Source organism: Nyctereutes procyonoides, unplaced genomic scaffold (genome assembly GCF_905146905.1).
Source record: "Nyctereutes procyonoides isolate TBG_1078 unplaced genomic scaffold, NYPRO_anot_genome, whole genome shotgun sequence".
Classification (NCBI taxonomy): domain Eukaryota; kingdom Metazoa; phylum Chordata; class Mammalia; order Carnivora; family Canidae; genus Nyctereutes; species Nyctereutes procyonoides.
This window is the reverse complement of record NW_026575143.1, coordinates 770008-795339: the sequence shown is the minus strand read 5'-3', so window position 1 is coordinate 795339 and position 25332 is coordinate 770008. Positions and strand designations below refer to the sequence as shown.

Genomic DNA, 25332 nt, shown 5'->3' with positions numbered 1-25332 from the left:
TTATAAGTAACAAGTAATGATACTGCAATATTAAAACTATTTGTGGTCATTTATTTCACATTTAATATGAATAATTGATCTTCTATGAAGTAAAACTTTCCAGGCCTCAGTGTCTTTATGTGCAAGAGACAGACACAGACAGTGATTATAAGTCATGTTCCAATTAAAACTATAGTGATGGTTCTACAATTTGTGCAGTGTCACAAATATTCTCCTAATATTGGGGTCTTATTAAAGTCAAGACTTAATAATAATCATTGGGACAATGAAACAAAATAATTTCAGAATCAGTTTCTGTTCTCAACAGTAACATAAACTCAGTTAAGTACTCCTCTTGTATCATATATATTTGACCAATTTAAAAAGCTGTTGTTCCACTCATCTTTGCTTTCACATTTTTAAAAAACTGAAGTGCTCATCTGAAATTAAAATGACCTTAAATTCATACATATTTTAAATTAGTCATACAGCATTTTTTAGAAAAAGTAAGAAATATGTTATAAACATTAGGAATTATTACTGTTATGAATAAATCTATAATGTTTATAAAATGTTAGCATTACTACTACAAGGGAAACAATTTTTCATCATTTTTCCCTCTGGGCTTTCTATACTAGTTTTTAAAAAACTAAACCATTCAATTCCTTCCCCATGCTTTTCCATCATTGTAAGTGTGATTAAGGTAGGGAGACTTCAGCACTGATTGCAGCCTTTGTCCTTTATGATTTGCATTTTCAGCAAGCTCCTTCCATGTCCTCTACCTTCTACCAACAAACAAATGATTTTAAATATAAATTTCCTTATAGAAAATTTCTGGGCATGTTAATAAACTTTTTTATTTCATTTATTTTATTTATTTTATTTTATTTTATTTTATTTTATTTTATTTTATTTATTTTATTATTTATTTATTTGAAAGAGAGAGAGAGAGAACAAGCTGGGAGAGGGGCAGGAAGGAGAGGGAGAAGCAGACTCCTCACTGAGCAGGGAGCCTGACATGTGGCTTGATCCCAGGACAGGGATCATGACCTGAGCTGAAGGCTGATGCTTAACTGACTGAGTCTCCCAGATACCCATGTTAATAAGCTTTGAATTTAAAAATGGGTTTAAAAAATGGGTTTATATAAATATGATGTGTGTGTTAGTTCTGTAGTTATGACTGGGTAATAAGTAAACAGAAATAAAAAGAGGTAAAGTAACTTCATTAGTGATATGAAGATAGTAAGTGGTGGAGTATGGATTCAAACTCCACGGTGGGTACTGGCCTATAACTTACTTAAGATTCTCTTAGATTCCATTTTGATTCAGACATAAAAGAGAAACAAATACTAGGGCACCTGGGAGCCTCAGTCAGTTAAGCATTTGACTGATTTCAGCTCAGGTCATGATCTCAGGGTTGTGAGATCGAGCCCCATGTCGGGTTCTGCACTGGGAGTGGAACCTGCTTCAGATTCTCTCTCTCTCTGTCTCTTCCCCTGTTCTAAAATACAAAAAGGAAAAACAAGTAATTAGACATCCTGTTTATTACCTTATAGCCTCATGGTCTGTGCACTCATGTATTTAGAGATAAGCCCATTACAAATTATAAAGATGTGACCTACATATACTACAGGCATTCAGGGATATGCATGAACTACATAACTCACTGGAAAATATGTGTGTGTTCAGGAAAAAAGTAATTGTGTACTATACACAACTAACTCCTTGATTTTAAATGTTTGCATGTTGTACTCTAAGTCACCCTGTGTCATGATACAATCCCATCTCCTTCCTTATGATGCTTACCCAGTAATTGGCTACTATTTATAATGTTTTGAGTAATAACAATAAAGTAATTCTTTGCAACTGAATTTCACCCTTTGAAAAGGTATATTGGAGAGAAAATATGTTGAATTTATTTTATTAATCAAAAATTTTATTTAGGTAACTGTAAACAGGAAAATTCATGTAGTTATAAATACCTCCTCCCACCGTCTGATGACTTTTCTGCATTACAGGCAGCTTGGCTCCATAATGGCAATCCCTCAACTCCTATATTCTCTGTTTGTCTCCTATGATTTATTCACTAGTGGGTAAAGTTAGTACCTATGACAACAAAACTCCTTGTCACCTCCTATGTACACAAATTGCTCCAGTGTTCCCCAACTCTATCTCCCTATGTATCTCTCTTATTCTCTTAATTTTAAAAAAAGTTCTCTATATTACTACTTTCATTTCCCTGAGTTTGCACTGGCAACAACCACTGCAGTCTGATTTAGCCCCTACTCTTCCACTGAAAATGCTCTCAATAAGATCAAAAGGTGGTGCAATTGTCTTCTATAACTCCATCTCTTTTAGCATTTGACACTCTTGACTTTGCTCCCCATGCTTTCAAATGTGAATTTGGTGACACAATTCTTCATTTGTTCAGCCTTTACCTTTCTGGGCCCTCCTTCTTATTCTCACCAATGCATTCATATCTCAGTGCTGAAGAGAACAAAGACTGATTTCTCAGTTAGGATGTATAATCATTGTTTGTCTCATTCTCTTCAGGTAGCCAGGCAGTCAAGGCAGTCTCTCTGAAGCATGCAGGTCACAGTGGCAGAGGGAAAAGTGAGTCCAGCAAAGAATAAACTGGACATGAAAGCTTCTGCCATTTCACTTCTGCCACCTGTCATTGGCCAAAGCTAGTCACATGAGTAAGCCTGACTCCCACTGGGCAGGGAAATGCAATCCTCATTCTGGGAGTGGAGAGAAAACATATAGTAGTGGGGAATACCACCACCACCAAGCTCTTTTTTTGTCCACTGACTTATTATTGGTGTTTCCTGCCCTAGGTCTCTTTTCTTATATGTCTGATCCTTATGGTAGAGTTTATCCAGAGTCAGGGTTTGGAATTGTCCTAGAAGCTGATAAATCTAAAAACTCTACCTACAGTCTTCATCTCTTTTCTGAATTTCTGTCACTTTTTCCAAGTGTGTATCCATCCACGTTTTACAAATCCCAGAGATAACTCTTAGGGTTGTGTGGAAGGATGAGAAAGGAGGATGAGACTGAGATAGAGATGGGCAGGAAGGAAATGGGAAGATTCCAAGGTAATACAAATAAAGGTTCATATGCCTGGCAGGTTCACTTATTAGTTGGTTGTTTTATTATAATACTTCTGTTTATCTGTAAAATGGTCATAATAATAATTCCTACTTCATAAGATGGTTCTGAGGACTGAGTTCTTATACATAAAATGCAAAGAATGATGATTGGCTTGTATAATCATTTTTACCTCAGAGTTTTAGCATGAGAGGAAGCATGTTATTTATTCTAACTCTCTACTTCTACAGATGAGAAAAATGAGGTCAAGAAAATGCAAAGACTGGCACAAAGATGACAGCTAGCAATTGGTTGTACCAGCTCTAGCATTCAGCTTTCCCAACGTTCCACTCAACCACATTTCATGGATACCATATTGCCATTTTTTTTAACGTGAACTATAAAAATTCAAAGGCAGGAATGCAAACCAATGTTATTCAGTCATAGTATAGATTTTCTTCCAAATACTCCACTGTTAGAATCTGAAATGTCTCATTATAAGTGCTACTGCATAGAAGAGTCATGTGCTAGAGAGTTTGCACTCTTGAGAGAAGCCAAGATCTTGTGACAGGATTTGGTCTACTGGTTTAATTTGGAAACTTGCACATAATTGTCTAGTATCCTACAAATTAAAGTAGAATTACTTTAATTCAGTTTCTAAGAGTACTATGTGAAATCAAATTATATTACATTACTATTGCTGTACCTATCCTTAAAAATATTCTTTTTAAAAAAATATCAATATACGGAAAAATTCAGAACTAGTCAAATGCAGGCAAAGCTTCTGTTTGTTACAAACAGAAAAGAATGTCTTGAATGTAATTAGTTGTTTGGGTGAATCTATTTTTGCCTGCTGTGACCGACTGTCCATTATATCTGTGTCCATTATGTAATTTAAGATCAGTGGTATGTGAAGAATGAGGCAAATGCCAAGGTTGGGAGAGAAACCCAAGTTATTCTGTTAACCAAATACATCTTAAAATACTTTTAATTTTTCAAGAACCTACTAATCTCTGCATACTTGGCTTTGCAATGTTACAAAATCAAAAGGCTTTGTTCAACTAAAATATATACTTCATAGGGAAAAAAAGATTTTCCTCCCAGAAATACTTTATTTAAAAATTCTCTGTTGAGAAGATTTCACAGAAATCTATAGAGACTCAAGATCAAGAAATACAGATCTAATAAGTTATTTAACTAAATACTATAACATAGGGGAAGCCTTGTGAGCTTATGAATCTGTCAGCAAAACTGCTAGCAAACTTGCCTAATTTTAACCATGGAGGAAGACATTATCTTCATTATGTTAGTCAGGAAACAGCACCACAATACAGACACTATCTTTGTTGTCTCAGGCTGTTTTTCATAAAAACAACCTTTAAAAGACAGTCTGGGAAAAAAGTTGCCACTAGAAGTATAGAAAACCCGTGGAGAATTGTCATCAAACAAGTTCATTTCTTTTTATTGCTGTGGAGTATTCCATGGAATGGATACACACAGTATATTTATCCATTTGTCAGTTGAGCATTTGAGTTGTTTTTTGGTTTGGCTAATAAAACTATTCTAAACGTTCATGTATAATTGTTGTGTAGACATATGTTTCATTTGTCTTGGTAAGCATATAGGTATGGGATTTCTGTGTTATATAGTAAACACATATTTAATTTTTTGAGAAAGTTCCAAAATATTTTACAAAGTAGCTATCATTTTGCACTTCCAATAGCAAAATACAAGATTTTTACTTTTTCCACATCTAAGTCAGCACTTTAATTTAAACCCCTTTATGTATGAACTAGTATCTCATTGTGGTTTTAAGTTGAATTTTTAAGGAATAACACTGTTGGATACTTTTTAAGTTATTTGTGATTTTTTTTAGCAACTTTTGTTAAATTTTCATTCAGATCTTTCTTTTTCGAATCTAGTTGTCTTCTTGACATTGAGTTGTAATTGTTGACAAGGACTCTCTTTGACCAAATTTCAGACAGAATCTTCTAGCCTCATTTTTGTTTTGTTTTTCTTTCTTTCTTTTCTTTTTTTTTATAAATTAATTTTTATTGGTGTTCAATTTACCAACATACAGAATAACACCCAGTGCTCATCCCGTCAAGTGTACCCCTCAGTGCCCGTCACCCATTCACCCCCACCCCCCAGCCTCCTCCCCCTCCACCACCCCCAGTTCATTTCCCAGAGTTAGGAGTCTCTATGTTCTGTCTCCCTTTCTGATATTTCTCACACATTTCTTCTCCCTTCCCTTATATTCCCTTTCGCTATTATTCATATTCCCCAAATGAATGAGAACATACACTGTTTGTCCTTCTCCGGTTACTGTGGCCAAGTTCAAAAAGGGTGTTGCCTGAGTTCTTCTCTGGGATTTTGATGGAATCTTGTCTCACATTTAGATCTTTCATCTATTTTGAGTTTATCTTTGTGTATGGTGCAAGAGAGTGGTCCAATTTCATTCTTCTGCATGTGGATGTCTAATTTTCCCAGCACCATTTATTGAAGAGACTGTCTTTCTTCTAGTGGATCGTCTTTCCTCCTTTATCGTATATTAGTTGAGCATGAAGTTCAGGGTCCACTTCTGGGTTCTCTGTTCTGTTCCATTGATCTATATGTCTGTTTTTGTGCCAGTACCACACTGTCTTGATGAACACAGCTTTGTAGTACAACCTGAAATCTGGCATTGTGATGCCCCCAGATATGGTTTTCTTTTTTTAAAATTCCCCTGGCTGTTTGGGGTCTTTTCTGATTCCACACAAATCTTAAAATAATTTGTTCTAAGTCTCTGAAGAAAGTCCATGGTATTTTGATAGGGATTGCATTATACGTGTAAATTGCCCTGGGTAACATTGACATTTTCACAATATTAATTCTGCCAATCCATGAGCATGGAATATTTTTCCATCTCTTTGTGTCTTCCTCAATTTCTTTCAGAAGTGTTCTGTAGTTTTTAGGGTATATTTTGAGAACCATTTGAATGGTAAATGGTTCTCCAACCTTTTATTTTCAGGTTGTAGGTGTCCTTCTGTCTAAAATGAGTCTCTTGTAGACAGCAAATAGATGGGTCCTGTTTTTTTATCCAGTCTGAAACTCTGCGCCTTTTGATGGGGTCATTAAGTCCATTCACGTTCAGAGTTACTTGAACTTCTTCTTAAAGGGGAGTTTTAAGAGTCCCCCTTAAAATTTCTTGCAGAGCTGGTTTGGAGGTCACATATTCTTTCAGTTCCTGCCTGTCTTGGAAGCTCTTTATCTCTCCTTCCATTTTGAATGAGAGCCTTGCTGGATAAAGTATTCTTGGTTGCATGTTCTTCTCATTTAGGACCCTGAATATATCCTGCCAGCCCTTTCTGGCCTGCCAGGTCTCTGTGGAGAGGTCTGCTGTTACCCTAATATTCCTCCCCATGAAAGTCAGGGACTTCTTGTCTCTTGCTGCTTTAAGGATCTTCTCTTTATCTTTGGAATTTGCAAGCTTCACTATTAGATGTCGAGGTGTTGAACGGTTTTTATTGATTTTAGGGGGGGATCTCTCTATTTCCTGGATCTGAATGCCTGTTTCCCTTCCCAGATTGGGAAAGTTTTCAGCTAGGATTTGTTCAAATACATATTCTGGCCCTCTGTCCCTTTCGGCGCCCTCGGGAACCCCAATTAAACGTAGGTTTTTCTTCCTTAGAGTGTCATTTATTTGCCTTAATCTGTCTTCATGGTTCTTTAATTGTTTATCTCTTTTTTCCTCAGTTTCCCTCTTTGCCATTAACTTGTCTTCTATGTCACTCACTCGTTCTTCCACCTCGTTAACCCTCGTCGTTAGGACTTCTAGTTTGGATTGCATCTCATTCAATTGATTTTTAATTTCTGCCTGATTGGATCTAAATTCTGCAGTCATGAAGTCTCGTGAGGCCTTAATGCTTTTTTCTAGAGCCACCAGTAGCTGTAGAATAGTGCTTCTGAATTGGCTTTCTGACATTGAAGTGTAATCCAGATTTTGTAACTCTGTGGGAGAGAGGGCTGTTTCTGATTCTTTCTTTTGAAGTGAGGTTTTCCTTCTAGTCATTTTGCTCAGTGCAGAGTGGCCAAAAACAAGTTGTATTGGAACACGGGGGAGTATCACTGGTCCGTCCAGCTGGTCTTCTGGGGGAGGGGCCTGCTGTGCTGATTCTCAGGTGTTAGCACTTGGGGGAGCTGCTCTGCCCCTGCCTGCTGCAGGACTCAGCGGGGGTTGTTTACCCCGTGAGGTCTCAGGAGGAACAGTTGCAGTTGCTATGGCAACTCTGGAAGCCTGGATTCAGCCTCCGCAGGAACTACGGGGCTCGGGGCTCGGGGCTCTCGGCTCTCTGTCCGCAGGGCCTGGAGGCTCCGGGGCGGGGCCGCTGATCTGCTCAGCTCGGGGCAGGAGCGTCCTTGCTGTCCTGGGCCCTCCCGGCCTCTGCCTGTCCCGGGGGGAGGCCGGATCCTGGGCTGTGTCCCGGCGCCCTGTGCTCCGGGGCCTGTGTTGTTGGATTTGCGCTCCCGCCCCGCAGCCCCCTCCCTGGAGCCGCTCCCGAGCCCCTCCGAGCTGCTCAGGTCGGTCCCTCCGTGCGCGCTGCAGCCCTTAGGGAGCTCGGAGCACTCTCCCGGGGCGCAGGTGTCTGTTAGTGTCCCCGGGAGCCCGAGGGCATCCCCGCTCTCCTGGGTCCTGCTCCAACTCCCTGCGAGCCCCTTTCCGCCCGCCCGGGAAGGTTGGTGCAGCTCCTGCTCCTCCGGGACGGGGCTCTCCTGTCCTGGGGACACTCGCCCCGGCCTCAGCCCGGCTCCTCGCGGGGCCCCTCCCCCTCGGAGGCCTTTTGTTTCTTTATTTCTTTTTCCCCGTCTTCCTACCTTGATAGAAGCGCGGACTCTTCTCACTGTAGCGTTCCAGCTGGTCTCTCTTTACATCTCAGGCCGAATTCGTAAATTTTCAGGATGGTTTGAAGGTTATCTAGGTAATTTGGTGGGGACAGGTGATTTGGGGACCCTGCTCTTCCGCCATCTTGCCCCTCCCCTCCCTCTTTTTTTTTTTTTTTTTAATTTTGATCTGTTTCATACATTAGATTTGTTTGAAGAACAGCTTCCCATGTTTAAACATTTGGTGAAAAAAGAATCCCTAGACCAGTTGGCCTCTAAAATGCTATCATCCTATAGGTCCTGTGTTCATCTAATTGGTGCTCCTACCTAGTAGGGACTCCCGCTTGCTTCTGGAGAATACAGCAGAAGGTGCTATGAAAACAGGGAGGGGCTCAGCAAGTGTCCCACCCTATACTCTTCTTTGTACACACAGAATGGAACAGTGCTCCCAGCAGGGTGGCTTCTAGGTAAGTTTCCCTCTTCTCCATGAGCTGTAGCCCCTAGCCCCATGCCTGCGCACTCAGGAGCCCCCTGTCATGAACCAATACCCACAATGTGGCCTGTTGACCACATACAATGTCATAGGAGTCTGTGTTGCACTCCCACCACTCTTCCACCCCGGTCATTTAAGAAGCCAATCTTAAGAATGCTCTCCAAACCTGGAACTCCATCAGCCATAATGAGGTCTCCCATGGAGTCTCTCAGCCGGAGGATATTGGTTTTGCTCTGAAGCTGCTGGAAGTACCAGGAGTTCTCACAAATGGAGCTGTTCTGTTGTGTGTGCATATGAGCTGGCCCTTGAATCCCTGTAGGAAACTTTCTTTCTCAAAGTCCATGTAATTAGATACATTGTGGATGATGAGGTGGAACACTCATCTGTTGGATGATCTCCTCCAGGATATCACCAATGCCTGCAGAAAAGATGAAAAGGGGAATGTTATTTTGGTAGCGGGTATTGAAGAACATCCCTTCCTAAGCATTTCATTGAGCTCTCTAACCACCTAGACTATCTGAAACTTCTGAATTTTTGCTGGCATGGGAGATCATGTGCTTTGGTTCACCAATCCACCATAGGAAGTAACTTCTTTATGATGGTCCAGTGTGGGTAATTCTCAACTGGGTAATAACGGTGAGGGAGCCTTTTGAGCTCATTCCAAGACTGCTCACTGGTCTTGCTGCTATCTAGAATGTTGAAAGAAGTCCATCACTTTCCATTACATGCAAACCTGCTCAAGGTCATGTCAAAATTATAAATGACCTGTAAGCTGTCTCCTCTGCTCCTGCAGAGGGAGCCCATGATCTCTTGCACCTGCCCAGGGTGGGTGCAATCAGGACACTGGCCTTCATCAGGGTGTTCTCTTGCCCTGAGACCAGAGAAAAACACTAGCCTCAGCTGCCCAATGGGCCCAGAGGGAGCTCAGGGTGACTCAGCAGTCCTGTGAGGCTTGGATGCATGGGTCGAGTCGGGGATAAAAGGGGCTCCAGCCTGGCTTAGAGCTCCCACTGGCTGGGGTGGCATGGCAGGGTCCAGGTGGCCTACTGGGGGCCTTGGAGTGCCCCAGAGATTCGGCCTGTCCCTGACACTTCCTCTGGCCTCACCTCTTCTGCCATAGCGCTCCTGGCTCTCTTTCTGATTGGCCTCATCCTTGGGCCCTGTCTTCAGCCCTCACAGTCCAGTTGGGGCAAGAATGTTGCTAAATTAGTTGACAGAGAATCCTCTATCTTTGATATCTGATCACCCTTGATATCTAATCAAATTCCTCACTCTCCATTCTGGTGTCTAAGTCCTAGGCCTGCCTTCAGCAAGAATCTTGTACAGACAAGATGGTCTTAAAACAATTTAGCAAGAATACCCCTACGCTTAAATCCCTTCATAAGTGATTTTCAATCCACCAACCCCTTCACCTGCTTGATGTCTGTAAGTCCCCAGCTATCTTTGCTGTATTTATTTAGATTTGGGCCAGATTCCTCTTAGTTGTGATAATCCTAACACCACTTGAAATAGTTCTGAACAAAGTCTTCCCTACTGTTTTAACAAATAGCAGAATAATTTTTAAGAATATTTTTTATAATGTGTTGTGTATTTTGAAAATATTTTCTCCAAGTCCATGCCTGGCACTTTCATTTTTTTTTATAATTGTCTTCTGAAATACAAATTTTTTTTTGTTCTATTGAAGTCCATTTAATGAATATTTCTACTGAAACTGTTTAACGAATATTTCTTACATAGTTCAAGCTCTTTGCATCCTGTTATAAATCTTTGCCTAACCCAAGTTCACAAAGATGTTCTCCTGTTTCTTATACCACTTCAGCTCTTAGATTTATGTTTATGATAATTCTGTATTTAACTTTCACATATCATGTCAGGTAATATTCAAAATTTTTTCTTTCTTTTTCTATATGGGTATCCAGTAGTTTCCTCAATATTTATTGAAAGATTTTTCTTTGACTTTTGAAGTGCTTTAATGCTTGTGTCAAAAATCAAGTAATTACATCAATGTGGATCTACTTTTGGACTTTACATTACTCACTCTTTTAGTAATTGTAGCAGTCTAGTAAAAATGTTTTTAAGTTTTTATCTAGATTACAATTAGTGAGCCTAACAATATTATATTCGTTTCAGGTATACAACATAGTGATTCAACAATTGCATATATCACCCAGTGCTCATCACAAATGCACTCCTTAATTCTTACCACCTATTTCACCCCATCTCCTACCCATCTTCTTTCTGGTAACCATCAATTTGTTTTCTACATTTAAGAATCTTTTTCTTGGTTTCCCTCTCTTTCTGTTCCTCTTGCTCCTTTGTTTTGTTTCTTAAATTCTACATAGAAGTGAAATCATATGGTGTTTGTCTTGCTCTGACTGACTTATTTCTAGTAAGTTTTGGTAGCAGATACTGGAAGTTCTCCAAATTTGTTCTTTCATTCCTCTCTTTCTTTTCTGCCTATTCTAAGTTCAGTGACTTTCCATAAAAATATTGAATCAGTAAGTCATATTTCCTAATTGTGATTATGTTGAGACTATGGATCAGTTTTGGGGACATCTGACATCTTATGGATATTGAGTGCTCTGTTCTGTTTAATATGCTATATCCCTCTATGAAATTAGGCTTCCTTTAATTCCTATCAGGAATGTTTTACAGTTTTCTGTGTCATATTTTACACAGAAATTTACACATAAATTTTGTTAAATCTATATCTAAGCATTTAAATTTTGATGTCATTGTAAATAGTCTTGTTTATTTAACTTCATTTTTTTCTGATATGTAATAAATTGATTTTTGTTACCTGTGATTTTGCTAAAATCACCCTAATAGTTGGTTTGTAGATTCCTTATGCTATCTTAGGAAATAATGTTGTCTGCATATATAGAAATTTTATGTCTTTCTTTTCTAACTGTATGCTTTGTTGTTGTTGTTGTTGTTCATCACCTTATTACACTGTTGAGTTCTCCAAGACAAATATAAGTGGAGTAGATGAGAATGGACACTCTTATCAGTCTTAGGGGATCAAAGCAATCATTGTGTATTTCACTGTTAAGTAAGACGTTAACTGAAGATTTTCTTTGTGTCTTTTATCAGCTTGAAGAGTTCCCTTCTATTCACATTTTGCTATGAATTTTTACGATGAACATGTGTTGGAATTTTCTCAAATGCTTTGGTGCACCTAATGAGATAATCACGTGTTATTTCAAAAATTCTATTATTATAGTAATTACATTGTTTTATTTTTGAATATTAAGCCAATTTTGCATTCCTTGTATAATCTACCCCCCAAGTCATGCTATATTATCTATTTTATATATTGCTACAGTTACTTTGTTAAGCATTTTTATGTATATGTCTATAGTTTTCTTCTTATTTTTTTTTTCTGGTTTTCCTAGCAGAATAATGCTGTCATCATTTAACAAACTGGGAGATGTTGCCTCCAGTTCTATTTTCTGAAAGAATGTCTATTAACCTAGTACACTTTTTTCTTAGATATTTAATATACCTCACTGGTTAAGCTGTTTGGAATTTTGAATTAAAATTTAATTATGAATTAAAATTTTTAATTATGAATTAAATTTAATTATGAATTATGAATTATCTTTAATTATGAATTAAAATTTTTTAATAGTTATAGGGCTATATCACTATAAAAGTTTTTGTCTGCTTGCTTGTTCTATCAGTTGCTGAGAGAAGAGTATTGAAATTTCTATTATTTGTCTATTTCTCCTATGGATTCTCTTAGATTTTAAATTTTTCATCTCTGAAATTTCCATTTGAATCATTTTTGTATCTTCTATTTCTTTATTATGTTTATATTTTCATTTACATTCTTAAGTATATTTATAATACCCTAATAGCAGTTTATTTTACTATTTTATTGAAGTATAATTAATATGCAGTGTTATATTAATTTCAGGTGTACAATATGATGATTCAGCAGTTCTATACGTTTATCAGTGCTCATCAAGACAAGAGTATTCTTAATTCTCTTTATCTATTTCATCCATACTCCCACTGGCCTCCCCTCTGGCACCCACCAGTTTGTTCTCTGTATTTAGAGTCTGTTTTTTTTGTTTGTCTCTTATTTTGGATGTTTTTTTCATTTGTTTTATTTCTTAAATACCACATATGATTGAAAATTGCATGGTATTTGTCTTTTCCTAACTGACTTATTTCACTTAGCTTTATACTCTATAGGTCCATTCGTGTATTTACAAATGACAAGACTTCACTCTTTTTTATGGCTGAGTAATATTCCATCATATACATATCTATATCTATATTTATATCTATATCTTCTTTATTCTTCTTTATTCATCTATGGTTGCTTTCAGACCTTGTCTTGCAATTACACTGTTTCTTCTTTTTGTGCCTGTTACTATTGATTAATTTTCCTCCTATCATGATTATGTCCCTACTTCTTTGGTAAGTTTCTATTGATTACCAGATATAGTAAATTTATATGTTGAGCACTAGAGTTTGTTTCCTTGCATTAAGAAATGTTGAATTTTGTACTAGCATGCAGTTACATGCAGATTATTTCAATTCTGTTAGGCTTACTTATTATCTTGGGTATGTCATATACATAGCAGTCCCTACTCTTGGGCTAATTTTCTCCACTAGAGTGAGTGGCCACATCTTTTGAGGACTCATTCTAATGCTCCATATAGAAGGAGGCCCCTTCACTTTGGCTGAAGAAACACACATTGTACCCATCCCTGTGTAGCTCTGAGAATTGTTTGATTGCTTTCTGGATGTTCTTTCCAAACATGTAGATTCCAGGCATTGACTTTAGTCACTACTCCATCAAAGACACAGAGGATTCCTCAGCTGATGTCTAGAACTCTTTGTATGTGTGTATGTATGTGCATGTGCATATATGTCCCTGTTTTCTAGTAATCTGCCTCATAATTTCTAGCTACATCAGCTTTGCTGAACTGTGTCTGTCTCTTCAACTCAATAACGCATTCCTTTTCTATTTTTTTCTTTGCAGCCTGAAAACTACCCCTAGGAGGTAAGTTTGTTCATTTGTTTCTTTTCCTTCTGTGGTATGTGATGTCCAATGTTTGTCCATTGTTTTTTCATATGTAGTTAAACTTCCTTATTTACAAATTCTATTTTGTAATTCACTTGCTTTCTAACATATGTTTGTGATTCCAAAATTTATACTAGCAGTGCTTTTGCATCATTTGCAGCCATAGGCAGAGTAGGGGAAGGTTTAAGTTGCCCAACATGCACTTTCCCAACTGAAGACCAAGACTATACTCTGTCTTTTTGTTTTGGTTCTCACACTCATAAACAAGTGTTCTTTTCCCAGTCTATTGAGTGTCACATTTTTTGCATATTTGTGGGTTGGATTTTTTGTTGTTTTTTGGATGGTGATTTCACTGTTTAAAATGGCCTTTGAGCATGGTGTTGAAACACTATCTAACACTCCTAAAAATAGAAAGGCTGTGATGTGTCTTTTTTTTTAATTTTTTTATTTATTTATGATAGTCACACAGAGAGACAGAGAGAGAGAGAGAGAGAGAGAGGGAGAGAGAGAGGCAGAGACACAGGAGGAGGGAGAAGGCTCCATGCACCGGGAGCCGGACGTGGGAGTCGATCCCGGGTCTCCAGGATCGCGCCCTGGGCCAAAGGCAGGCGCTAAACCGCTGTGCCACCCAGGGATCCCTGTGACGTGTCTTAAGGAGAAAGTATGCCAGATAAGCCTCATTTAGTCCTGAGTTATATTGCTATTGGCTGTGAGTTCAAGGCTAATGAATCAAAGTGTATATGAAATAAGGTATCTTGAAACAGAAACACACAAAAAACTAGATTTCATACTGATGGGTTGATGAAAATGTTGTAATCAGTGTCCCTGGTCTATTTCCTTTTTCATTATAGAACATATAACTATATTCATCTGTGCCCTAAATGAATATACATATATATTCATGCACTAGGAAAGTTTATTTTACTTACTTATTTTTAAAGATTTTATTTATTTATTTGACAGAGAGAAAGAGAGAGCACAAGCAAGGGAGCAGCAGGCAGAAGGAGAGGAGAAGCAGGCTTTCCAATGAGCAGGGAGCCTAACTTGGGGCTTGGTTTCAGGACGCTGGGATTATGACCTGGGCGGAAGGCAGGCAGATGCTTAACCGTCTGAGCCACCTGGGTGCCCCCAGGAAAGTTTATTTTAAAGGAAAAATATGCATTTAACATTTCAAACAAGACCTCTTCTTTACCTTCCCTCAACTAAATAATTAAGTAATTTCTTGAAAACTTACAATCTTTGTTTCTGGTTTCCAAATGTGCATTAGACATGTTATATTTCTAATTTCTTTTTTTTTTATTTCTAATTTCTTGACACTTCAGTAATTAGACTCTACGCTGGGCACTTCTTGTATCAGTCATCATACTCAATAATGGTCACAATCTCCAGACATCCTACATTAATAATTATCTGTATTTAGGTATGTCTGTAATTAGATATCTACCTCATCTTCTTGAGAACTGAGTCTTGTGTTTACTAAACCCTAGTTTTCCCCTAACATCTAGCAAAGAACTACTCATTTATGGGTAGTACCTCTATACCTCCAACTCACTCATACACATGCACTGTACCACATCCCTAAAAGACCTTAAGACTGGTGTATGTATGTGCATTTAAATTAGGGATGCTCTTATATACATATAGAATACAGGCACAAAGCATACAATTTTATGAGAAGAACCCCTTCCACACAGTCTGAAATTATACTGTTAAGCATTCATTTATTGGAATTAGTTAAGTCTGTTTTTTTTAAATAAGTAAAATAAATAAATGGTCATTTATTATGTCCAAACCTTGCAACTAAGCAGTATTACAGATACAGGATTGTGGTAATTATGCATTTTGAGGATAAGGGCTTTGTGTTCAAATAGTTCCTTTTAAAAATCAGTTGTTTATTAGGTGATTCATTTCAGTGTTTGCTTCAGACAACAAGATTGCCCTATGCCCAGGGAAAGGCCCCAAAGGGCTATAACAGTCACTTCCCTTCTAAAAGTCTGAAATGCAATTAGATATGCTGAGGAGACTGAAATTTGAAAGTAGAAATAAATAGAAAGAGTGGATTGCTATATGAGAAAGGAAGCACTTATAAGGACACCCAGAAGACCAAGGATTCAGAAAGGCAGTGGATACAGGGATGCGGTGAAACTAAACAGTGAAATAACATTAAAAAAAAAAAAACCCTCAATTAGCCAACATATAGTACATCATTAGTTTCAGATGTACAGTTCAATAATTCTTCAGTTGCATATAACACAGTGTTGATCACATCAACTGCCCTCCTTTGTGCCCATCACCCAGCTACTCCATCCCCCCCCAGCAACCCTCAGTTTGTTTCCTATAGTTAAGAGGCTCTCATAGTTCATCTCCCTCTCCCATTCAGTTTTCCCTCCCTTCTCCTATGATCCTCTGAGCTGTTTTTTTTATATTCCACATATGAGTGAATCCATATGATAATTGTCTTTCTTTAATTGACTTATTTTGCTCAGCACAATACCCTCCAGTTCCATCCATGTTAATGTAAATGGTAGGTATTCATATCTTCTGATGGCTGAGTAATATTCCATTGTATATATAGACCACATCTTCTTTATTCATTCATCTGTCAAAGGACATCATGGCTCCTTCCATAGTTTGGCTATTGTGGACATTGCTGCTATGAACATTTGGGTGCAGGTGTCCCAACATTTCACTACATCTGTATCTTTGGGGTAAATACCCAGTAGTGAAGTTGCAGGCTATCTTTATTTTTAACTCTTTGAGGAATCTCCACACTGTTTTCCAGAGTGGCTGCACCAGTTTGCATGCCCACCAACAGTGCAAGAGGGTTCCCCCTTTCTCCATATCCTCTCCAACATCTGTTGTTTCCTGACTTGTTAATTTTAGCCATTCTGACTGGTGTGAGGTGTATTTCATTGTGGTTTTGATGTGTATTTCCCTGATGGCAAGTGATGTGGAGCATTTTTCTCATGTTGGCCAGTTGTATGTGTTCTTTGGAGAAATGTCTGTTCATGTTTTCTGCCCCTTCCTTGACTAGACTTTATAGATCTTGGATACTAGCCCTTTATCTGATATGTCATTTGCAAATATCTTCTCCCATTCTGTAGGTTGTCTTTTAGTTTTGTTAACTTTTCTTTTGCTGTGCAGAAGCTTCTTATCTTGATTAAGTCCCAATAGTTCATTTTTCCTTTTGTTTCCCTTGCCTTCATGGATGTCTTGCAAAAAGTTGCTGTGACCTAGATCAAAGAAGTTGATACCTGTGTTCTTCTCTAGGATTTTGATGGATTCTTGCCTCACACTTAGATCTTTCAACCACTTTGAGTGTATCTTTGTGTACGGTGTAAGATAATGGTCTAGTTTCATTCTTCTGCATGTGACTGTCCAATTTTCCCAACACCACTTATTGAAGAGGCTGTTCTTTTTCCATCAAATATTCTTTCCTACTTTGTTGAAGATTAGATCATCATATAGTTGAGGATTAATTTCTGGGTTCTCTATTCTGTTCCATTGATCTTGTGTCTGTTTTTGTGCCAGTACTATATTGTCTTGATGATCACAGCTTTGTAATACAGCTTGAGGTCCAGTATTGTGATGTCACTAGTTGTAGAGTTTTTTGTTTTGTTATGTTTAGTTTTGTTTCAACATTTCTCTGGCTATTCAGGGGTTTTTCTGATCCCACACAAATTTTAAGATTATTTGTTCCAGCTCTGTGAAAAAATGTCAATAGTATTTTGATGGGGATTGTATTGAATGTGCAAATTTCTTGGGGTAGCATAAACATTTTAACAATACTATCTATTCTTCCAATCCATAAGCATGAAGTATTTTTCATTTCTTTGGTCTTCCTCAATTTATTTCAGAAGTGTTCTGTAGTTTTTAGACTACTGATCCTTTACCTCTTTGGTTAGCTTTATTCCTAGGTATCTTATGGTTTTTGGTGCAATTGTAAATGGGATCAATTCTTTAATTTCTTTTTTTCCTGTTTCAGTGTATAGAAATGCAACTGATTTCTATTTGTATCCTGTGCATTGTGCATTGATTTGTATCCTACCACATTGCTGAATTCCTGTATGAGTTCAAGCAATCTTGGGGTGGAATCTTCTGGGTTTTCCGTATAAAGTATCATGTCACCCATGAAGAGTGAGAGCTTGACTTCTATGCCAATTTGAATGCCTTTCATTTCTTTTTGTTGTCTGATTGCTGAGGCAGGACTTCTAACAATATGTTGAACAACACTGGTGAGAGTGGGCATCCCTGAAAATTCTCAGTTTTCCTCATTCAGAATGATATTCACTGTGGGCTTTTCATAAATGGCTTTTATGATATTGAGGTATGTTGCCTGTATCCCTACACTGTGGAGAGTTTTAATCAAGAAGAGATACTGTATTTTGTCAAATGATTTTTCTGCATCAATTGAGAGGATCATATGGTTCTGGTCTTTTATTAATGTTGTCTATCATGTTGAATGATTTGTGAATGTTGAACCACCCTTGCATCCCATGAATAAATCTCACTTGGTCATGGTAAATAATCCTTTTAATGTACTGTTGGATCCTAATAGGTAGTATGTTGGTGAGAATTTTGGGATCCATATTCACAAGGGATATGAGTTTGGAAGTTTTCCTTCCATTTCTATTTTTTTAAACAGCTTCAGAAGAATAGGTATTAGTAGTTCTTTAAATGTTTGATAGAATTCCCCAGGGAAGCCATCTGGTCCTGAATCCTTGTTTGTTGAGAAAGTTTGGATGACTGCTTCAATTTCCCTGCTGGCCACATGTCTGTTCAGGTATTCTAGTTCATTTTTAGTAGTTATGCAATGCATCCATTTCTTCCAGATTGCCTATTTTTTGGCATATAGTTGCTCATAATATGTTCTTAAAGTTGTATTTCCTTGGTATTAGTTGTGAACTCTCCTCTTTCATTTATGATTTTTTTAATTTAGGTATTTTCTCTTTTCTTTTTGATAAGTCTGGCTAAGGGTTTATTGATATTATTAATGCTTTCAAAGAACCAGCTTCTAGTTTCATTGATCTATTCTATTGTTCTTTTGGTTTCTATTTCATTGAGTTCTGCTCTAATCTCTATTATTCCTTTTCTCCTGATTAGTTTAGGCATTATTTATTGTTCTTTTCTCTAGCTTCTAGCTTCTTTAGGTGTAAGGCGAACTTGTGTATTGGAGATTTTTCTAATTTTTCAAGAAAGGCTTATATTTCTATGTGCTTCTCTCTTAGGACCACCTTTGCTGCATCCCAAAGATTTAGGTGTGTTTTATTTTCATTTCTTTCCATGAATTTTTAAAAATTCTTCTTTAATTTCCTGGTTGACCTATGCATTTTTTAATAGGATATTCTTTAACTTCCAAATATTTGAGTTCCTCAGATTTCCTCTGGAGATTGAGTTCAAGTTTCAAAGCATTGTATGAAGGGAATAATCCCAATCTTTTGGTACCAGTTTTGAGAGAATGTTTCATGTGCACTTAGAGGGATGTGTATTCTGCTGCATATAGATGAGTCTTCCTTTTTATCCCACCTGATTCGTCTTGTCTTTGCCTTTGAGCAATTAGAGCATTCATGTTCAGAGTAACTATTGAAAGGTATGTATTTAGTGGCATTGCATTACTTACCTATAAAGTCCTTGTTTTTGACTGTCTCTGTTTCTTTCTGGTCTGTGTTACTCTTGGGTTCTGTCTTTGCTTACAGGATCCCCTTTAATATTTCTTGCAGGGCTGGTTCAGTGATCACAAATTCTTTTAGTTTTTGTTTGTCCTGGAAGCTCTTTAACTCTCCTTCCATTCTGAATGACAGCCTAGCTGGATAAAATATTCTTGGCTGAATGTTTTTTTATTTATTACTCTGAATATGTCATGCCAGCCCTTTCTGGCCTTCCAGGTCTCTGTGGATAGGTCAGATGCTAGTCTAATATTCCTACCCTTGTATGTTTAGGAACTCTTATCTCAAGATGCTTTGAAGATTTTCTCTTTATCTCTGAAATTTGTAAGCCTCACTATTATATGTTGAGGTGATGACCTATTTTTATTGATTTTTGATTAGGGTTCTCTGGGCCTCCTGGAGTTGAATGGCTGCTTCCTTCTTCCAATTAGGGAAGTTTTCAGCTATGATTTGGTCAAATATACCTTCTGTACTTCCCCTTTCTTCTTCCTCTGGGAATCTAATAATTCTAATATTGTTTCACTTTATGGTATCACTGATTTCTCAAAGCCTCCCTTCATGGTCCATTTGTTGTTTTTCTTTCTTTTCCTCCTCCTCCTTCTTTCCATCATTTTGTCTTCTATGTCACTGACTCTCACTGACTCTCTCTTCTGCCTCATTTACCCTTGATGTTAGAGCATCCATTTTAGGCTACATCTCAGTTAAAGCATTTTTATTTTTTTTAATTTTTTTAATTTTTATTTATGATAGTCACACACAGAGAGAGAGAGAGGCAGAGACCCAGGCAGAGGGAGAAGCAGGCTCCATGCACCGGGAGCCCGATGTGGAATTTGATCCTGGGTCTCCAGGATTGCGCTCTGGGCCAAAGGCAGGCACCAAACCGCTGTGCCACCCAGGGATCCCAGTTAAAGCATTTTTAATTTCAGCCTGATTAGCTTTATTTCCTCACCAAGAGATTTTCTAATGTCTTTTATGCTTTTTTTCAAGCCCACCAAGTAACTTTCTAATCGTTATTCTGAATTCTAGGTCTGACATTTTACTTATATTCATATCAGTTAATTCTATGGTAGAGAATATTACCTCTGGTTCTTTTTTTGTTGTGAATATCTCTTCTAGTCATTTTGTCCAGAGAAAAAACTGATGAACAAGAGAACAAAATAAAAAATATCAGCCATGATCCCAGTGAAACACACACTAGACAAATTCGAAGAGATCAGAAACCAACAAAGAAAAGAAAAACTAAGGGAGAGAAAAGAGAGAATATAATCTCACAGGTGGACAAAACAAGATGATCGACTTGGTCCTAGGTGTATTTCGGTCTGTTAAAAAACACTAAATCCCAAAACTGTAAAGAAAGAAAAACTTATGTATATACAAAAATAAAATGGAATACAGTGAAAGGCAGCCAAAATTGAAGAATATATCTGTAAAATGTAAATGAATATTAAAAAAAAGACTTAAAGAGTTGATAAAATAAGAAACTAATTGAAAAGGAAAAAAAATTTAAAGTAAAAGACTAAAGACTCATGAGAAAAATAACCTCAAATTCTATATACTACTTTTCCCTTAGAGCAAAAATTTTTCAGTTGTATGTGATCTATAAAAATGGACATGCCCCAATCTCCAGCCCCAGAGCTGAACAATCACTGCCTTCACTCTTTAGTACACCCTCAGTGAAAAGAAGTCCATCCTTTTTTTGTGCATCAAATTCAGGTCAGACTCCGGCTATGCACACCTGTAATCCCCCTTGGTCGGGGAGGGGGTCTCACTGCAGCTCCAGGCCTGCTAACCCCCTGCTCGGGGAGTGGTTGCCTAGTCATGCACTTACCACTGCAGCTCTTCCCAGTGGAAGAAACAGGGTCTCACATTGGTTGTCGCTTGCTGGGCCCCTGCTTAGAGAGCCATTGCCCGCCCAATAGTGCTGTAGTTAGGGGTTTATGGCAACATCTATCTGAGAAGCCACTCTGGGGCTGGTTAATTGTAGCTTGCTTCCCCACTCCAAAGCTTGGGAACTCTGCCACACTCAGGTACCCCCATTCTTTCTGTGGCCCTGGGGATCCTGAGACCACACTGTCCCACCTAGGATTCTGCCCCACTCACCATCTCAGCACCTTTCAAGCAGGAAAGTCCCTCACAGGAGCAGATTTCTAAGAATTTGCACTCTACTGCTACATCACTTTCTGGAGCCAGCTGACGGAGGCTCCCATCCCCTGTGGATTATCTTCTGATATATCCCCTCAGATTCATGTCTTTGCACCTCCTACCTTGCAAAAAGTGGTTGCTTTTCTATTTTTAGAAATGCAGATTATTTTCTTAGATCTTAGGTTGAATTCACAGGTGTTCAGAATGATTTGATAGATATCTAGCTGAATTCAAGGCACCAGATGAAGCGTCAGTCCCCCACTCTTCTGCCATCTTCTCTTTCTCCTTAAAATAACAATTTTTAAAATCATCTATAAAGTCCATAGTTACATTTTTACTAGAGCCAAGCCAAGTATATAATTGTCAGAATACACTGACAGGTCCCATTTTTGCCTCTTCATATATTTGACAGTGGAAATTAACTTTATAATTCATGCTTCTAGTTAAAACAATTTCCAAGGGGTCCTGAAATATGCTGTTGGAAACTTGCTTAATATTTTGTTGGCCTTCTGCCATGTGGTGGTAAAGTCTATCAGCCTCTAGCCTTATGTATCCTTTTATGAAAAGTATGCAGAGCTTATGTATTCCTTTGATTATGTCTAGGCTCTCTCGTGATATAGGAATGTACCTACAGAAAGAAACAAGAGTACTCTATACAGCTTTCTTTATTCACTTGAGTACAAAAGACAGTACAATAGCTATATGGTATTTTTAAACACCCTGAATTTCAACATCCTAAATGAGCATCTCAGATTCCTTCTTTAGGTGTGTCCTGAAAGAAGACCTCTCACTTATCTGTTTTCATGTTTTCTTAGTGCCCCAAGAGATAAGCTGCTTAACTAGTGGCAATGACTGCTACTGGGATAAATGAATTTAGCTGATAAATAATTCCCAGCCTGGCATATCGGCAATATACTGAGAGGAAAACCAGATTTCTATTTAGAAAAAATTCACATTGGAGCCCAACTTTGCAACTGATTGAAGGCATGAATGTGGGGAAGTGCATGGCTATTCTTAAAAAACTATTATTACCTTTTGAGTTAGTCCACCTCTTTTCATGTCCACTGTTCTACTCCACTAGCCATAATAACTTTTTACCCAGATTTACATGGTGGTCTCTTAACTGATTTCCCGCCTTCTGCCTTCTGTCCCATTGGTTGTCCAAGTAGAAATCAGAATGATTTCTCTAGCATTTGTTTATGTTTCTCTCTCTTTCCCTTTGATAAAGTCCAGCCAAGTCATGATCTGATTCCTGCTTAGGTCCACTGACTCATCTGTAGACACTTCCCCATTATTAACATGTTCCAGTTAGTTGATCTTTTAGTTCCAGGCCTGAACTCCTTCCTGAAATCTAGAACTATATTTCTAAATATCCACTGGATATTACTTCTTTGAACTCTCATAGGCATAATTTTCTTTTATTGTATTTTTTAAATTATGGTGAGAACAGTTAACATGTGATCTACCCTCTTCATAGTTTTAAATCACATACACATTTTCCCCACCATAGGCATCTTAAACTTACATAATCCAAACCTGAAACATCCATGCTATTTCTATCTGTACTATTCATTCATCCTGTGAGTTTCTAAAGCTGAAAATGTCAAATTGAGTTTTGAAATACTCTTCTTCACCCAATCAACCATTAAATTCTCTCAATTCTCCCCAGAAGAATCCCGATTCAATTTCTCTGTCACATTATTTTAAATTTTCTGTTTTTTACATCTATCTTTGTATTCTTCTGCAGGCTCTTTGAAGGCAGGATCTATCAAGCACTTAGATCTATCCCTGACACCGGTGTAAGCTGTATCAAGCTAGTTGTTGAATGGCTCCACATAAAGGAAGACTTGGAAGCACTCACTCTGTTCTGTGTGTATCAGTTCCAAATGTATCTTTTTTTATGGGATGTGAACCATATATGACAAGCTCTTCTCTTACCCAATCTTGTTCCTAACAGACAGTCCAGCACTATTTTAAATGATAAAGAAATTTGGAATCTCCTAATAATAGATTATTATATTTATCCTTTATTAAAGCATATAGGAATATTTTTCTTTCTTTTTTTTAGGAATCTTTTTCTTATTTATGAAGCAATAAGCTTTGAGATTCATCATCAATAATAGCCAAATTTTTTAAACCCATAGTACAAAGAAATATCTACAATATTTTCAAGTAAAGAACCTTAAAATAACACTCATAATCATGTTTATAAAATTGAATGCATATTTATATGTATAGAGATATTCTGATGAGCGGTGTTGAAATATTAGCAGTGAATATCTCTTTGTTATATAATTTTATTTTATAGTTTTTTTGGGGGGGTACATTTCTTTATTTTAAAAATTTCTTATAATGAGTATTGATTTCCACAACCAATAATATTAATAAAATATATATTATATCCCTTTGATTTGTAATGTACTTGCCAAACTTCTAAAGATCATTTTTGTCCATTACTCCTTGTAATGTAAAAGAGGTAGAGTTGATGATTGCCCAATATTTTAAGTAGTGTTTTTTTCATCAGGAGTGTGAATGGATTGCAGTTTAACACAGAGTAAAAGATGAAGTTGGAAATTGACTGTTACATGTGAGTGACATGGAAGATAGGTGTGTATGTGTTTGCGCTCCAGTGGGTGCATTTGTAATGCATAAAGGAGTGAGAATGAAGGAAAGTAAAAGTGTTGACAAGTGTTTTCCTTTTCTGAAGTGCCAATGATACTGACACCCTTGTCTGAACAAATAACACTTGTATTAAAAACAGAAAAGAGAAGAAAAATAGACCAAATTTTTTAGCTAAAATAAATCAGCTTATAAGAAAGGGTGGAGATTTATCAATATTACAGAATTTTTTTCCTTTTCTCTCCACACTTCTATAAAAATCAGTTTAATGAAAGGACATAAAATACTGACCTAAAGGGTCAGGTAAATCTGAAAATGTTCACATGTGTACATATACACACAATTAAAATAAAGATTTTTAAAACACAGACTATTTTTTAGTAAGAATAAAATTTGTGCTTTAAAAATGTTATCTAGTGTGTCAATGTAAATACATATAGAACAAGTTGTAAACTACTTTGAAATTTTCTGACAGCAACAAAAGATGGATATAGAGATTCACCAGAAATAAAACCCATCAAATTAGTAACCAAAGATTAAACATCCAGTTAGACAACATGCCCAGGCTGTGAGAGTTACTCATATAAGTGACACTTTCTATCTTCTCCTCTTCTCTCGTAATTCCTCTCTAGTCAAGATTACTTAATTTCTCATTGCTATTAAATTTCAAATTGAATTATTTTGGAAAGTGGTGTGAGTTTTTAAAAAGTAATAAATTATGTTCTTTCATGAGAAAAATCTTGCCTAGTTTCCTATATAACTTTGGTACAATGGCAATTTAAAAGTGTGATATTAAAACCTCCCTACTCATAGCACAGTTGATTTTGCTGAATTTAGTCAGAGCCTAGAAATTGGAGAGAATTTTCCATGTCTTCATATAATACTTTCTTTGTGAGAAGCCTAAGCAAGAAGTACCTGTGCTTAGTGACAAGATGAGTCAGAAATTCTTACAAATTAAATAAAATTATTCTATTGACTTTGAACTGTGTAACTGACATTTCCCCTTTTCTTTTGTACTCTTAAGCTTACAGCCAAATAGCCCATTCTTGGTGCTGCTAAAGGTTTCACAACTAGATCTCTGAGGAAAACAGAAAAATTCTGCTTTGTGGTATTTACCAACTTCTGAAGTGTAAATTCTTCCACCAAGGTGATTTTAAGCTACAAAGATGGTGGTACAACAATGGAGCTGAGAAAAAAATGTGCGCAGTTGGTATGCACAGCTCCAGTGTATTGCTGAGACCATCCATTATATTTATGCCCTAATTTTATACTATTTATGCATTTTCCTAGCCTTCCATTTTCTTACCCTTGTTTCTTTGCTTGTGTTTTGTTCATCACATTTTTTATCACAGATTAAACCATTTGCATCCTTTCTGGTGTAAGATAAAATAAAATAAAGACCAACTGATTAATTAGTGGGAAGATGAATTTAAGACATAACTTTTGCG

General features: G+C 37.2%; 1 pseudogene; it reads right to left on the bottom strand.

The window, feature by feature from the left end:
* Positions 1-8426: 8426 nt before the first annotated feature.
* LOC129499054 (7-methylguanosine phosphate-specific 5'-nucleotidase-like) lies at positions 8427-9537 on the bottom strand (annotated as a pseudogene).
* Between the last annotated feature and the right edge of the window lie 15795 nt (positions 9538-25332).